Source organism: Nicotiana attenuata, unplaced genomic scaffold, assembly GCF_001879085.1.
Source record: "Nicotiana attenuata strain UT unplaced genomic scaffold, NIATTr2, whole genome shotgun sequence".
Taxonomy (NCBI): Eukaryota; Viridiplantae; Streptophyta; class Magnoliopsida; order Solanales; family Solanaceae; genus Nicotiana; species Nicotiana attenuata.
This window is the reverse complement of record NW_017672240.1, coordinates 118,543-133,409: the sequence shown is the minus strand read 5'-3', so window position 1 is coordinate 133,409 and position 14,867 is coordinate 118,543.

Genomic DNA, 14,867 nt, shown 5'->3' with positions numbered 1-14,867 from the left:
AATTACATATTCCGCTGTTATTTAAATATTTATCGCTTGTTGTTATGAATGATAAAAAATTTTAAAATAAAGGAGTTAGGAGTTTATGATTTGTGGCTTGCCTAGCTTCTACGAGTAGGCGCCATCACGACCCCCGAGGGTGGAAAATCCGGGTCGTGACAGTTAAACTATTTTTTATTTTATTTTTTTGGATTTTTAAATTGTGTTATATTCATGGTTCCAATTTACTTGCTTTAGTAGTATTGGCTCACATTGCATGTTGTTCATTTATTAGCTAGAATTGATAGACTAGTTTTGTCAAACATTTGAATAATGTTATGACATTATTTTTATAATTATTAATTTATTTTATCAAACATGAATTCCGTGATGTTCTTACAAAACGTACTTTTTTAGTTTTTGTAAGTATCTAAACTAAATACTAATAATTTGGAATATATATATATATATATATATATATATGTAATTTATTTTTACAATATTAGTTATAAATATATGATTACTGATTAATATATATTTGCGGAAAAATATACATCTTAAATACCCAATATAATGTTATTTATAATTATAAAAATTTATATGCATATATTTATTATATTAAATTTTAAATTTTGATAATCACTTCATTTGAAATTTAATCTAACTGTGTAATTACATTTGTGCAACCAAACAGTAAACTTGTAATTACACTGTAATTACACTATGACAAACAAACTGGTCGTCGTAATTACACAACTGTGTAATTACTACCCTAGTAATTACACCAATTCCAATTACCTAGTGGCTTTCCAAACAGACCCGAAAGGCAATCATGTAGGATTCCTAACGTGTAGTATTATGTCCTAAAACTAATAGGATTACAAGGCTAATATCTAAAATTCCGGATATGTCCTTTTATTATGAGTTATAATATTTAATATTATAAGGTTATTTTTTAAACCGACATTGTATTCATGCTTTTATAATAATAATAACTATATATATATATATATATATATATATATATATATATATATATGTCTTTGAAAAGCAATTACTAGTAATTTTTTATAATCAGTATTGACGCATAATTTAGAAAACATGTTTAGGAAACCCTTTAGGTGTTTGACCTGATTTTCTTATCATATTTGGTTCTCCTATTTCTTGAAGGAAAGGGTAACATGTTATCATAATTGGATTTCCTTTTCCTAGAAGGAAAATATAATTCTTCTATATTTGGCTAGTCCCTTTTCTTTGGGGAAAAGATTTTAGACTTCTATAAATGGATGATCCTTCATTCTCATTCAGCAGCATCCACAATGTAGTCATATGTGGTCTGAAAGTTGTGTTTAGGGGGAGAACTTTATGGGACAAGTGTTAATTATGTGCCACTTGTGTTTGCCTCTTTGTGAGGTTGTTCTCTCGATATTTTATACTCTCTTTTATTATAGTGGATTGCTCATCTCCGCCGTGGACATAGGTCAATTGAGTGAACCACATTAAATGTTTATGTCTCTTTTAGTATATTTCTCATTTGTTATCTGATTTATTGTCGTTCAAGGTTTGCTTTACTAGCTTCTGCATGACACCTAATTTTTTCGGTCCTAACAAGTGATATCAGAGCAAGGTTGAAGACAGGTTCATCTTGGAGGGTTTATTTCTAGCAGCAACCTATTTGACGGTATTATAATTTTTGTCTGAAAAATTTGACCAAAGTGCCTACGCACGTCGGGACAATCTTTGCGATGGATATTTGGAGATGCGACCTGTTGAAGGCCATGTGAAAAAGGTGGATCAAATTTATTTTGTTAGAAAATCCAGGCCAAATGGGAGTATTGTTAGGTGTTTGTCCTAATTTTCTTATCATATTTGGTTCTCCCATTTCTTTAAGGAAAGGGAAATATGTTTATCATAATTGAATTTTCTTTTTCTAGAAGGAAAATATAATTTTTTTCATATTTGGCTAGTCCCATTTCTTTGGGGAAAAGGTTTTAGACTTCTATAAATTGAGGATCCTTCCTTCTTATTCAGTAACATCCACAATGTAGCCATATGGGGTTTGAGAGTCGTGTTTAGGGGAGAACTTTACGAGACAAGTGTTAATGTGCCACTTGTGTTTGCCTCTTCGTGAGGTTGTTCTCTCGATATTTTGTACTCTCTTTTATTATAGTGGATTGCTCATCTTCATCGTGGATGTTAGTTAATTGACCGAACCACGTTAAATATTTGTGTCTCTTTTGGTATATTTCTCGTTTGTTGTCTGATTTATTATCGTTCAAGGTTTGCTTTATTAACTTCAACATGACATCTAATTTTTTGGGTTCTAACAGTCATAGCATATTACTCTAATATTATAACTAAGTTTATACCTTTTATATTGTATAAAAAGTTTAGTAAACCCAAAAAGAAAAGTTATGTTTTTGTGTTACGAGTGGCTATAGCTTTTCTTATTTTCTTCTCTTTTATATTGTAGAGGTCAATGACAGGTTGTTTGGGATGGTGGGGCCGTGGGGGAGATGGGATTTAGAGCTCGTTTGGATGGGCTTAATTTAAGTGGTTTTTAACTCAAAATAGCTTTTAATCCATAAGTTAAGAATTTTAACTTTTGATTTTTGGCTTGTTTTTCTCATTTTAACTTAAAAATAAGTGCTTAAAAGCATTTTTTTACTCTATCCAAACATTATAAAATAACTTCAAAATTATTTTAATTTAAAGCACTTAAAAATAAACCAATCCAAACGGGCACTTGAATAGAGCAACCCACCCCAAAAAGGACATTTTGGTGGTGTTGATAAGACATTTGTCGACTAGTCTTTGCCTGGGTGGTATGGTTGGTAACCGCAAGTCAATCCTAGGTGCCGCGTGTCGTCCCAAGTCATATCATCCACTATTTGGTCTTAGCTCCATAAAATTAATGTTTTAAATCCACCTGCGGAAATGCATTTTCAAGCAGTTTATAGTATTCTCTAACATTTGATATTTAGAATTATATACTAGAAAAACATTGAAGATCTAGAAGTGAGAGGAAGGTCTAGTTTAGCATGTTTAACACTATATCATATGTTTGTTTGACTAAAAAGTATAACACCCTTTTGTTAAACCAATTACATAATAAGATAGCGGGTAAATTCTAGTCAAAGATAATTAACTCTAGATCTAAGATAGATAACTTGAGCAGAAAATGTAGTTGGATGCGAATGTTGGCAGTGATTATGACCGGATATAATAGTATGTAAAAAGACCATGCATTAAATAACATTAAATGCAATAAATGTAAATAGAAGGGAAGATTCACCCAATATTGAAGAAGGTGAAGGATTCTTTTTTCTGACAATGATAAATGACACGCTTGGATTTGATGGAAATGACAATAGAATTGTTCGCAAAAAGGTGGAATCTCTATGAAAAGTGATTCTTTGTATTTTCTGAATTTTTATCATCTTACAAATATTCTTTCCCAATTGAAATAACCCCCCCCCCCCCCCGCCCTCTCTCTCTATATATATATCTCTCTTACTATATATCTATGTGTGAGATATTCTAAAAAAACCCTAAAAGTACAACAGAGAGAATATTTAAGGGAATATTTCTTTTGAGAGTCTCAATGCCGTATTAGTCGTTATTTCTACTCCCGCTACTCTACTTCGGCGCTGAGGAGCCACACAGCGGCTCATTCTCGTTAACCACTGCTCGACCTCGACCAGACTGCATATAATAAGTTACCGTCGTCATGATAGCCACTTCTTCATACAAAATTTCCTCGATCGAATTTTGACGCATACAATGTTGTCATGGTAGTTTTTGCCTACTTTAGACAAAGTTACGTTTTATCGCAGGTTAAGTCGAAAATTAACAGAAATAAGAAAAGAAGCAAAAGAAAAACAATTAAAATTGAAACACTATGTTTTAAGTTATCGCCTGAAAATTTTATGCAATACTATTAAATATTGGCTTCCAGGGAAAAAGTTAGAAGGGCTAGAGACAGATATTATTGTTCAGGAGCGACAATTAGCTTTTTAAAATTGTTTGTCTTCCAGTATCATTTGCTCTAAATAAACCTCAAGCCACAAATAGCAGCTTCCTGTTCTACCAAAGGTGCAATCAGATATGGTAAACAAGAAAAAAAAGAGCTTTGCTTATTTAGTAAAGATATCTTCTTCTTTTGATAGGGTAAGTACTTGCTAGAGTAGAAGGAACATTCGAATTTAGCAAGAGTTAGGTCAAGTAATTATTGTAAAGGGAAAAGTGAGTTGAGTAAAACGTTCCCCTTGGAGGACCAACGGCTTCTACGCAAACATTGAAAGGGAAAAGTGAGTTGAGTAAAACGTTCCCCTTGGAGGACCAACGGCTTCTACGCAAACATTGAATTATTTCTTTGTAAAGCAACTTTCGACATTCGACACTCAAATCTTTTTCGGTTAAACACCGAATATATATATATATATGTAAGAGCCCGTTTGGACATAAGACAAATTTTCCTTTTTTTCGAAAAAGTTTCACTTTTTTTCGAAATCAACGTTTGTTCATATAATTTCCAATTTTTACTTGAAGATGCATTTTGAAATTTTTCAAAAATTTGAATAACTAAAAAAGCTGCTTTTCAAAATTTTCACTTAGATCACTCACAAAACTTTAAAAACACCCAAAATTATATTCATGTTCAAACACAACTCTAATTTTCAAATACCATTTTTACTTGAAATTTTTTTTCACTTTTTTTTGAATTTTACAATTCTTACGTCCAAACGACCACTAAATGTATACCATGTTCATAAAACATTGTTGGTTTTTAAAGGGGAGTCTTAAGACGAAGGTAAAAGCTGACATCGCATAACTAGGAGATCACATGCATGTTAAGTTATACAAATAATCTCTGTTAAGAAATACTAGTAGCCGTACCCGCGCGATGCGCGATCAATATTAAAAAAATATTTGTCACTTTGTTAATTTTTCGATTTACATTTGAAATGATCACAATTATTTGATTATCCTATTCTATATAAATAGAATAGATATTGTCTAAATTTTAATAAATAAAATCTCCATTAAATTAAAGGGACTTATATAGTCATCAAATATTTTTTTCGTTATGTATTTTTATTAATTATATTATCCAATATTTAGTATAATTATATGGTTAATAGAAATTATGACACTTGTCATTATAACATTTCTTTGTCTCTCCTATTATATATATATATAGATATAGATTTCTTTGACTCTCCTAATATATATTTTATATATTATACATATATTATATTATATTATATTATATTATATTATATTATATTATAGATAGATTTTTCGTTTTTTTATTTTAAATTTTAAAATAATTTAAAACTCCAATTTGAAACTACTCCCCAATTTGAATTAGTAATTCATTAATTTATTTAATTTTATTTTTTATTTTAAAATTATTTTAAAACTCCAACTTAAAACTACTTCCTGATTTGAATGGGTAGTTTTTCTTCTCTTTTTTCGTTTTTTTATTGGTAATTTGTTTTTTGCTTTTTATTTTAAAATAATTTAAAAACTCAAACTTGAAACTACTCCCACCCAATTTGAATGGGTAGTTATTTTTTATATATTTATTTTTTGTTGTTTTTTTTATCATATTTAGTTATACGATATCTATATTTGTTAATCCAAATAAAGTAATCAATTACTATATATATATATATATATATATATATATATATATATATATATATATATATATATATATGTATATTATATATAAATAGATTTTTGGTTTTTTTATTTCAAAATAATTTTTAAAACTCCCAATTTAAAAACTACTCCCCAATTTGAATTGGATTAATTCATTATTTTTTTTAAATTTCGTTTTTTATATTAAAACTCCAACTTGAAACTACTTCCCAATTTTAATGGGTAGTTTTTCTTCTCTTTTTTCGTTTTTTTTACAGGTAAATTATTTTGCTTTTTATTTTAAAATAATTAAAAAACTCAAACTTGAAATAACTCCCATGATATTTAAATGGGTAGTTATTTTTTATAATTTATTTTTCGTTTTTGTTAATTATATTTAACATTAAGATATCTATAATATATTAATTTCTTAAAATTAAAGGAACAATATATATATATATATATATTGGTAGTTTTTTTTTATATTTATTATTATTATTTGTTTTTTAATGTATAGATAAATAGATTTTTCGTTTTTTTAAATTAAAATAATTTAAAACTCCAATTTGAAACTACTCCCCAATTTGAATTGGTAATTCATTATTTCTTTTTAATTTTGTTTTTATTTTAAATTAGTTTAAAACTCCAACTTGAAACTACTTCTCGATTGGCAATTTTTTCTTTCTCTTTTCGTTTTTTTATAGGTTAATTTTTTATTTTATTTTTTATTTTAAAATAATTTTAAACTCAAACTTGAAACTACTCCACCCAAATTTGAATGGGTAGTTATTTTTATATATTTATTTTTTGTTGTTTTTTTATTATATTTAATTATAAGATATCTATATTTATTAAAATTCAAAAAAAGTAACCAATTAATATATATATATATATATATATAATATATTATATATATATATATATATATATTATTAGCTTTTATTTTAAATTTATTTTAAACTCCAATTCGAAACTACTCCCCAATTTGAAATGGTAATTATTATATTTTTAATTTCATTTTTTATTTTAAAATAATTTTAAAAACTCAAACTTGAAAACTACTCCACCAATTTGAATGGGTAGTTATTTTTTATTATTTTTTTCGTTTTTTTTATAGGTTAATTTTTTATTTGATTTTTATTTTTAAAATAATTTAAAACTCAAACTTGAAACTACTCCCACCCAATTTGAATGGGTAGTTATTTTATATATTTAGTTTTTTGTTGTTTTTTATTTATTTAATTATAAGATATCTATATTTATTAAATTCCAAATAAAGTAACCCAATTATATATATATATTATATATATATATATTATATATATATATGAATTAGTTTTTATTTTAAAAATTAATTTTAAAACTCCAATTTGAAACTACTCCCAATTTGAATTGGTAATTCATATTTTTATTAAAATTTCGTTTTTTATTTTAAAATAATTTAAAAACTCAAACTTGAAACTACTCCCACCCAATTTGAATGGGTAGTTAATTTCTTATTATATTTAATTCTTCGTTTTTTATTATATTTATTATTAAGATATCTATATTTATTAATCCAAATAAAGTAATCAATTATATATATATATATATATATATATATATATATATATATATATATATATGGTAGTTTTTTATTGTATTTTATTATTTTCTTTTTTGATATGTATTTAAATTCAAAAATAAGTAACCAATAACTAATTATAGACTAATAAATAATTAGTAACCAATTATGCCATGTGACATTTTTTTAGACTGCCACTTGGCTTAAGGAGAGGACTTTTTCCTCTCCTTTTAATAATATATAGATAAGATATGATTACTTCAAATAAATGTACAATAATTTATCCTTTTTCAAGACATCGGTAAATTTTTTCGCTTACACCATTCAGTAGATTACTGTTTTCTTTCAGTTTGTTGGGTATTTAGCTATAGCACAACACTTTTATCACATTTCTTCATTTCAGGCTTTCAGTTTTCCTTATACTTAGTTCTACTTTATCTATTATGTCATTATGAGAATGTTCAAAAGGAGGTGTGAGTATACGGTAAGTGATATGATTAGGAATGAAGATATTTAAGATAACGTGGTAGTGACCTTTTATGGTAGATGATAATATGCTATATAGTTGTTATTTACACCGTAATTGCCCATGCTTTGTTGTTGTTTTATAATGTAAGTTGCCAATAAAATGCTTTAATTGATGCTATTTGGTTTCGCAGGGAATATAAGATGTGAGGAAGCAACATGAAGTGTTTGGAGGCAATAACGTGAAGAAAACACTCACTCAAGAAGTACCCGAACACAAAAGAGCAAAATGAGAAGGAACGCGGAGACAAAAACCCAGCAGTACTCACCGCGTTGCCACCGCGGTCCGTGCCACGGTCTGAGGCAGTGCCTCCCGCGGTCAGCACCGCGGTCGACGCCGCGGCCGCGGCAGCGTGTTCACAACCTAGAAAATTCAAGGGACTGAAGTGTCAATTCGGGAAAACTTTTTGTAAAACCATTATAAGATGTAGAACTCGCCCAAAATAGTTTAGGCTGAATTTGAGATTACTTTTGGAAGAAGAACAAGTGTGAGAGATCACCCAAAACATCATAGTTCTTATTCTCTTCTATTTTTCTTGCAATTCTTCCATTATGAATAATATATTAGTTTTATCTTCCGTTGTTATGAGTAGCTAAATACTTTAACCTAAGGTTTGGTGAAACCCGTTGGGGATGACTTGGTTGTTATATTAATATAGTTTGGAATTGGTTGTTAATCTCTATTTGTTCATCTACGTTTTGATTGTGGTTAGTTGAAAGGGCCCTCAATTATCCGCTCCTATTTAGTATGTATCTGCTTGAGAGAGAGTGCATATTTAGGTGATTGTATGAACAACATCACTCCCGGAGTATAGACGAGAGTCATAACCGAGGGTTTAGAGGTTGGATTAGAGATAACGATACCTCGGGTGCAATCTAAGTGAACCGTATTGTGAATCTAGCTAGCGTAGCTTGAGAAAGTGCGTCTAGTAAATTATCATAATTGCTTGAGAAAGATTTATGATAGCTTGAGTGTTCATGATTGATAAAGACAACTAAGTCTCAGTTATAAAACATATTCAACCAAGGAAATCAACAACGGGGGAAACCATTACCTTAGACCTTATTCCAGTATATACAAGCAAGCTTAGTTAACTTTCAGCTTTATTTATTTTCAGTTTAGTTGTTAAATATATCATCAACTGTAATCACAAAGTTTGGGGAAATTGATTGTGTGAATTTAGTAAATCCGACAAGAGTAACTGATAGGTTAATTCTCTGTGGTTCGACTCTGGGCAGAATTATTCAGTCTATATTTGCTACGTCCGTGTGTGTCTTTTTATAAGGCATAGTTTGGCGTTATCAAATTTTGGCGTCGTTGCCGGGGATTTAACGGTGTTATCAATTACAATTGAAAGAAGTACAAAAATTCTTAGTGTAGTCAGTTTTCTCTATACCCAATTTGTTCATTGAAATTCTAACGTTTGAACTCTTGTGAAAATCAGGTGTATGCCTAGAAGTTCCTCGAGGACTGGAGAACTGCTAGAAGGACTTTCAGACCCCGAGAAAACATTCAAAGCATTGAACCGTGCCAACAAGAGTCTCCAACAATCACAACAATCACACCAGCTCGATTTGACATGGGTGACGCAGACAACATCGTTGGAAACGTTGGGGATCTGCCAGCAAACCCCAACGTAAGAGTAGTGGCACCTCTTGTGCCCGAAGCTGCACTTTATGACTGGGCACAGCCCACAGCTGATAACTTGGCCACTGCCATAGTTGTGCCCGCAATTCAAGCGGAGACCTTCCAGATAACCAACAACATGTTGCATCTACTGCAGAATAAAGGATTGTTCTCCGGATCACACATTGAAGACCCTTAGTAGCACCTGAAAAATTTTCTGTCAATTTGTGTGACCCAAAGGCAGCCAAATGTGACCCCGGAAGCTATCAAGCTGCTACTGTTCCCATTCTCATTGACCGGGGAAGCTCAGACTTGGTTAAATTCGCTCCCTATCAATTCCATTGCCACCTGGGAGGAATTAGTCAAGCAGTTCCTGAACAAGTTCTATCCGCCAAACAAGACTGCAAGACAGATTGATTAGATATTGCAGTTTAAGCAGCATCCGACTGAGTCCTTGCAAGAAACTTGGGAAAGATGTAAAGGGATGCTAGTGAAGTGTCCTCACCATGGCATTCCAGATCAGATGCTTGGCCAGAGATTCTACATGGGGATAGCTGACCATTTGAAAACAAATGTGGATGCTTCAACTGGAGGTGCATTATTGAGTAAGACATTCACCGAGTGCAAAATCCTTCTTGACAAGATGTCACAAAATTCAGGATGGATGACAAGAGCTACAACACTGGCACCCATAGTGCATTCAGTTCCTCTTGACCCAAACAATTCACATGCAGAGAATATGGCCACACTCATGACCCAGATGAGCATACTGACGAAGAAGATTGATGAGATGGGCACAGAACAGGTGCACATTGTTGATACAACAAATGGAGGACTGTGTACACCTTGTATTAATCAGTCCTATGTGTGCTCATGGAGCGGAGAAGGCGAAAATCAAGGGGCAAGGGAAGATATGAATTATGTCAACAACTATAGGGGTCAGAGGCAAGGAGCACAACAATAGAGACCGCAGTAAAATCAGCAGTACAGGCCTAACACTCAACAGCCTGGGGATATGCACCCTCAAAACCAACTGGTGCCAGTACCATATCAGAGACCACAGGCCTATCAACAGCAAAATCAGCAACAATTAACATATCAACCACCTCCTCAACAGCAAGACAACAACATGATGGAAATCAGGGGTATGCTTCAGCAACTCATTGGGACAAATAACAAAGTGCAGGAAAAGTTGTCAGTGCATGACTCAGCCATAAAGAACATTGAAACACAGTTGGGGCAGTTGTCCATGGCTCTAAAAATCGCCCTCAAGAAACTTTGCCTGCAGACACAAACATAAACCCCAAGGAGCAAAACCTGAATCAGCTGATGGCAGTAAGTCTCAGGAATGGAAGAGATTTAGACAGAGAACAGGAGATTATACAAGCCAGTAAGGAGAATACGACAGTCACTCCAGCGCCATTAGAGGTGGAGGAACCAACAGAGCTTACTGAGCTGGTGGTTGAGCAGAGTCAGGAGGAAAAAGGCAAAGAAAAGATGAATGAGCAAGCTGCAGAACAGGTGGCACCTCTTGTGCCAGAAAATTCCAACAGAGAGAAGCCAGCAAGCAATGCCCAAAGGGAGATACCTGCACCTTTCCCTCAGAGACTGGTAAAACAAAAGAAGACAGACCGATACAAGAAATTCATGGAGATGCTGCATCAAATTCAGTTGAATATTCCTTTGATGGATGCTCCGAGGGAGATGCCCAACTATGCCAAGATGATGAAGGAACTAATTTCACGGAAGTTTGATTTTCAGGATCTGTCCACTGTGACTTTGACACAGACCTGCAGCGCAGTAGTAACAAGACCGATGGCTCAAAAGATGTCTGATCCAGATAGCTTCACCATCCCATGCACAATTGGGAGTTATGCCTTTGCAAAGGCATTATGTGATTTGGGAGCCAGCATAAATCTGATGCCGCTGGCAGTGTACACCAAGTTGGGCATTGGCAGAGCTAGACCGACCTCACTGTTGCTACAGCTGGCTGACCGCACGGTAAAAAGGCCAACAAGTATTCTTGATGATGTATTGGTGCAAGTGGGGAAGTTTGTGTTCTCTGCAGACTTTGTTATTCTGGATTGTCAGGTAGATGAGGAGATACCTCTCATTTTGGGTAGATCATTTTTGGCCACTGGAAGAGCATTGATCGATTGTGAAACTGGGGAATTAAAAATGAGACTGAATGTTGAAGAAGTCATATTCAATGTTCAACAATCTATGAGGAGACCCAGTGAATATGCTAATTGCTCTCTAGTGGAGGCAGTAGATGTGATCCTGCAAGAGGACGACGCGACCCTGACTGTGAACGATCCATTGGATGCATGTCTGAAAAATCTAGAAGAGATGGATGGTGAAGGGTTAGCTGAATGGGTCATAGCACTTGAAGGCCGAGGATTCTGGATAAGGGAACCTCAATTTGAGTCCTTGAATTAGAAAAAGGGCTACACCTCCAGCAAAGCCATCAATAGAAGAACCACTCAAACTGGAGCTAAAGCCACTCCCAAATCACCTCAGGTATGTGTTCTTGGGCCTTGATTCGACCTTGCCTGTTATTATATCATCCGGTTTGCTAGATGTGCAGGTAGAACGGCTCTTACAGGTACTGCAAGAAAACAAGACTGCCATTGGCAGACATAAAGGGTATCATCCCAGCCTTCTGTATGCATAAGATTCTCCTGGAAGAGGGGCACAAACCTTCCAGGGAACATCAGCGAAGGCTGAACCCAAACATGAAAGAGGTTGTAAAGAAGGAAGTGATAAAATGGCTAGATGCGGGAATCATCTTCCCTATCTCTGATAGTAACTGGGTCAGCCCTGTCCAATATGTGCCTAAAAAGGGGGGAATGACTGTTGTGCAAAATGAAAACAATGAGTTGATCTCAACTCGTACAGTCACAGGGTGGCGGATTTGCATGGATTACCGGAAATTGAACACCGCCACCCGAAAGGACCACTTTCCCTTGCCTTTCATTGACCAAATGTTGGACAGACTGGCCGGGAGATCACATTTTTTTCTTAGATGGATACTCGGGGTACAATCAGATATCAATAGCCCACGAGGATAGAGAGAAAACATCCTTCACCTGTCCGTATGGCATCTTTGCCTTTCGGAGAATGCCTTTTGGGCTTTGTAATGCACCAGCGACTTTTCAACGGTGCATGTTAGCCATCTTCACTGATATGGTGGAGGATATTATGGAAGTCTTTATGGATGATTTCTCCGTGGTGGGAGACTCATTCGAAGACTGTCTTCACAACTTAAGCAGAGTGCTCAAAAGATGTGTGGAGACAAACTTAGTGCTAAACTGGGAGAAGTGCCACTTTATTGTACAAGAAGGGATAGTCCTGGGACATCGAGTGTCTAGAAAAGGAATTGAGGTCGACCATGCTAAGGTTGACGTGATTGAAAAGCTACCACCGCCCACTTCAGTCAAGGCGGTGAGAAGCTTTCTTGGGCACGCCGGGTTCTACCGGCGTTTCATAAAAGATTTTTCAAAAATTGCTAACCCACTATACAAACTCCTTGAAAAGGATCAGCCCTTTGTGTTTTCTAATGATTGCAGGTCGACATTTGAGGAACTGAAGAAGAGGTTGGTAACTGCACCCATCATTGTTGCACCCCACTGGGAGCAACCATTTGAGCTCATGTGCGACACAAGCGATTATGCTATAGGAGCAGTCTTGGGGCAGCGAAAAGATAAGCTGATGCACCCAATTTACTATGCAAGCAGAACGCTAAGCGGTGCACAGCTCAACTACACTGTAACGGAGAAGGAGATGTTAGCGGTGGTGTTTGCTTTTGACAAGTTCCGATCATATCTGATTGGTTCCAAGGTAATTGTATACACTGACCATGCAGCTCTCAGGTACCTAATTGAGAAGGAGTCTAAGCCGCGCCTGATTCGTTGGGTGCTGCTGTTGCAAGAATTCGACCTCAAAATTCGTGACCGTAAGGGCACAGAAAATCAAGTCGCTGATCATCTATCACGACTTGAAGGAGCTGAAAAATCAGTCGAGGTCGAAGAGATTCTGGAAACCTTTCCAGATGAGCAGCTGCTCGCAGCTACTCTGGAAGATGCGCCATGGTATGCAGATTTTGCAAACTACCTGGCCTGCGGTATAGTTCCCTACGACCTTTCATCTGTCCAAATGAAAAGGTTTTATCGTGATTGCCGCATGTATTATTGGGACGAGCCTTATTTGTTTAGAATATGTGTTGTTAATATTATCCGGAGGTGTGTCCCCAAGATAGAACAATCTTCCGTTTTGCAGGCTTGTCACGCATCAGCTAGAGGCCGGATTCTTTTGGCCAATTGTGTTTAGAGATACGCACCTCTGGGTAAAGGGCTGCAATGAATGCCAGCGGACTGGGAACATTTCCCATCGCCATGAGATGCCAATGAACCCGATTCAAGAGGTAGAGGTGTTTGATGTTTGGGGGATTGACTTTATGGGTCCGTTTGTCAGCTCATTTGGTAATAAATACATCCTTGTTGCTGTAGACTACGTGTCTAAATGGGTAGAGGCTGCAGCGTTGCCCACTAATGATGCAAGAGTGGTGGTAGGATTTCTGAAAAAGAACATATTCACCAGGTTTGGGACACCAAGAGCGATCATCAGTGACGGGGGCACTCACTTTTGTAATAGAGCCTTCGAGAAACTACTTGCTAATACAATGTACGCCACAAGGTGGCCACCCCTTACCATCCGCAAACCGGTGGGCAGGTTGAAGTGTCCAACAAGTAGATAAAAAGTGTACTAACCAAGACGGTGAATGCCACACGAACTGATTGGGCAAAGAAGCTTGATGACGCACTCTGGGCCTATAGAACTGCGTTCAAAACACCAATAGGTATGTCACCATACAAGTTGGTATTTGGGAAGGCCTGTCACCTGCCTGTCGAGCTAGAACATCGAGCTTGGTGGGCACTAAAGCAATTGAACATGGATCCCTACGCAGCTGGACAAAATCGACTGACAGAGTTCCATGAGCTGGAAGAATTTAGATATCAAGCCTTTGAAAGCATGAGGCTCTACAAGGAAAGAATGAAGAAGCTGCATGACAAGCACATTGTGGACAGATATTTCAAACCCGGTGACAAGGTATTATTGTATAATTCAAGGTTGAGATTGTTTTCGGGTAAGTTAAAGTCTAGATGGTCAGGACCATTCAGAGTGGTGCAAATGTTCGCAAGTGGAGCTGTAGAGATCGAATCAGAAGATGGGACAAACAAGTTTACAGTAAATGGGCAAAGGTTGAAACATTACTTTGGAATAGCTGAAGAAAAAGGGGAGACAGTGGTGATCAATTTGAAAGAACCCCGGTACACGAATGAGGAGTGATGCTCAATTACTTGCGTCGTGCCGTGACGTTAAATCAGGCGCTGCGTGGGAGGCAACCCACAAATGTGTTGTAAGTGTAGTAGATAACTTCATGTAAAAAAAAAAGCGCCTGGAACACCCACTAGCACGGCCGCTCTAAGCTAGCGCGCAGCCCGCGCTAATGGGGTTTTATTC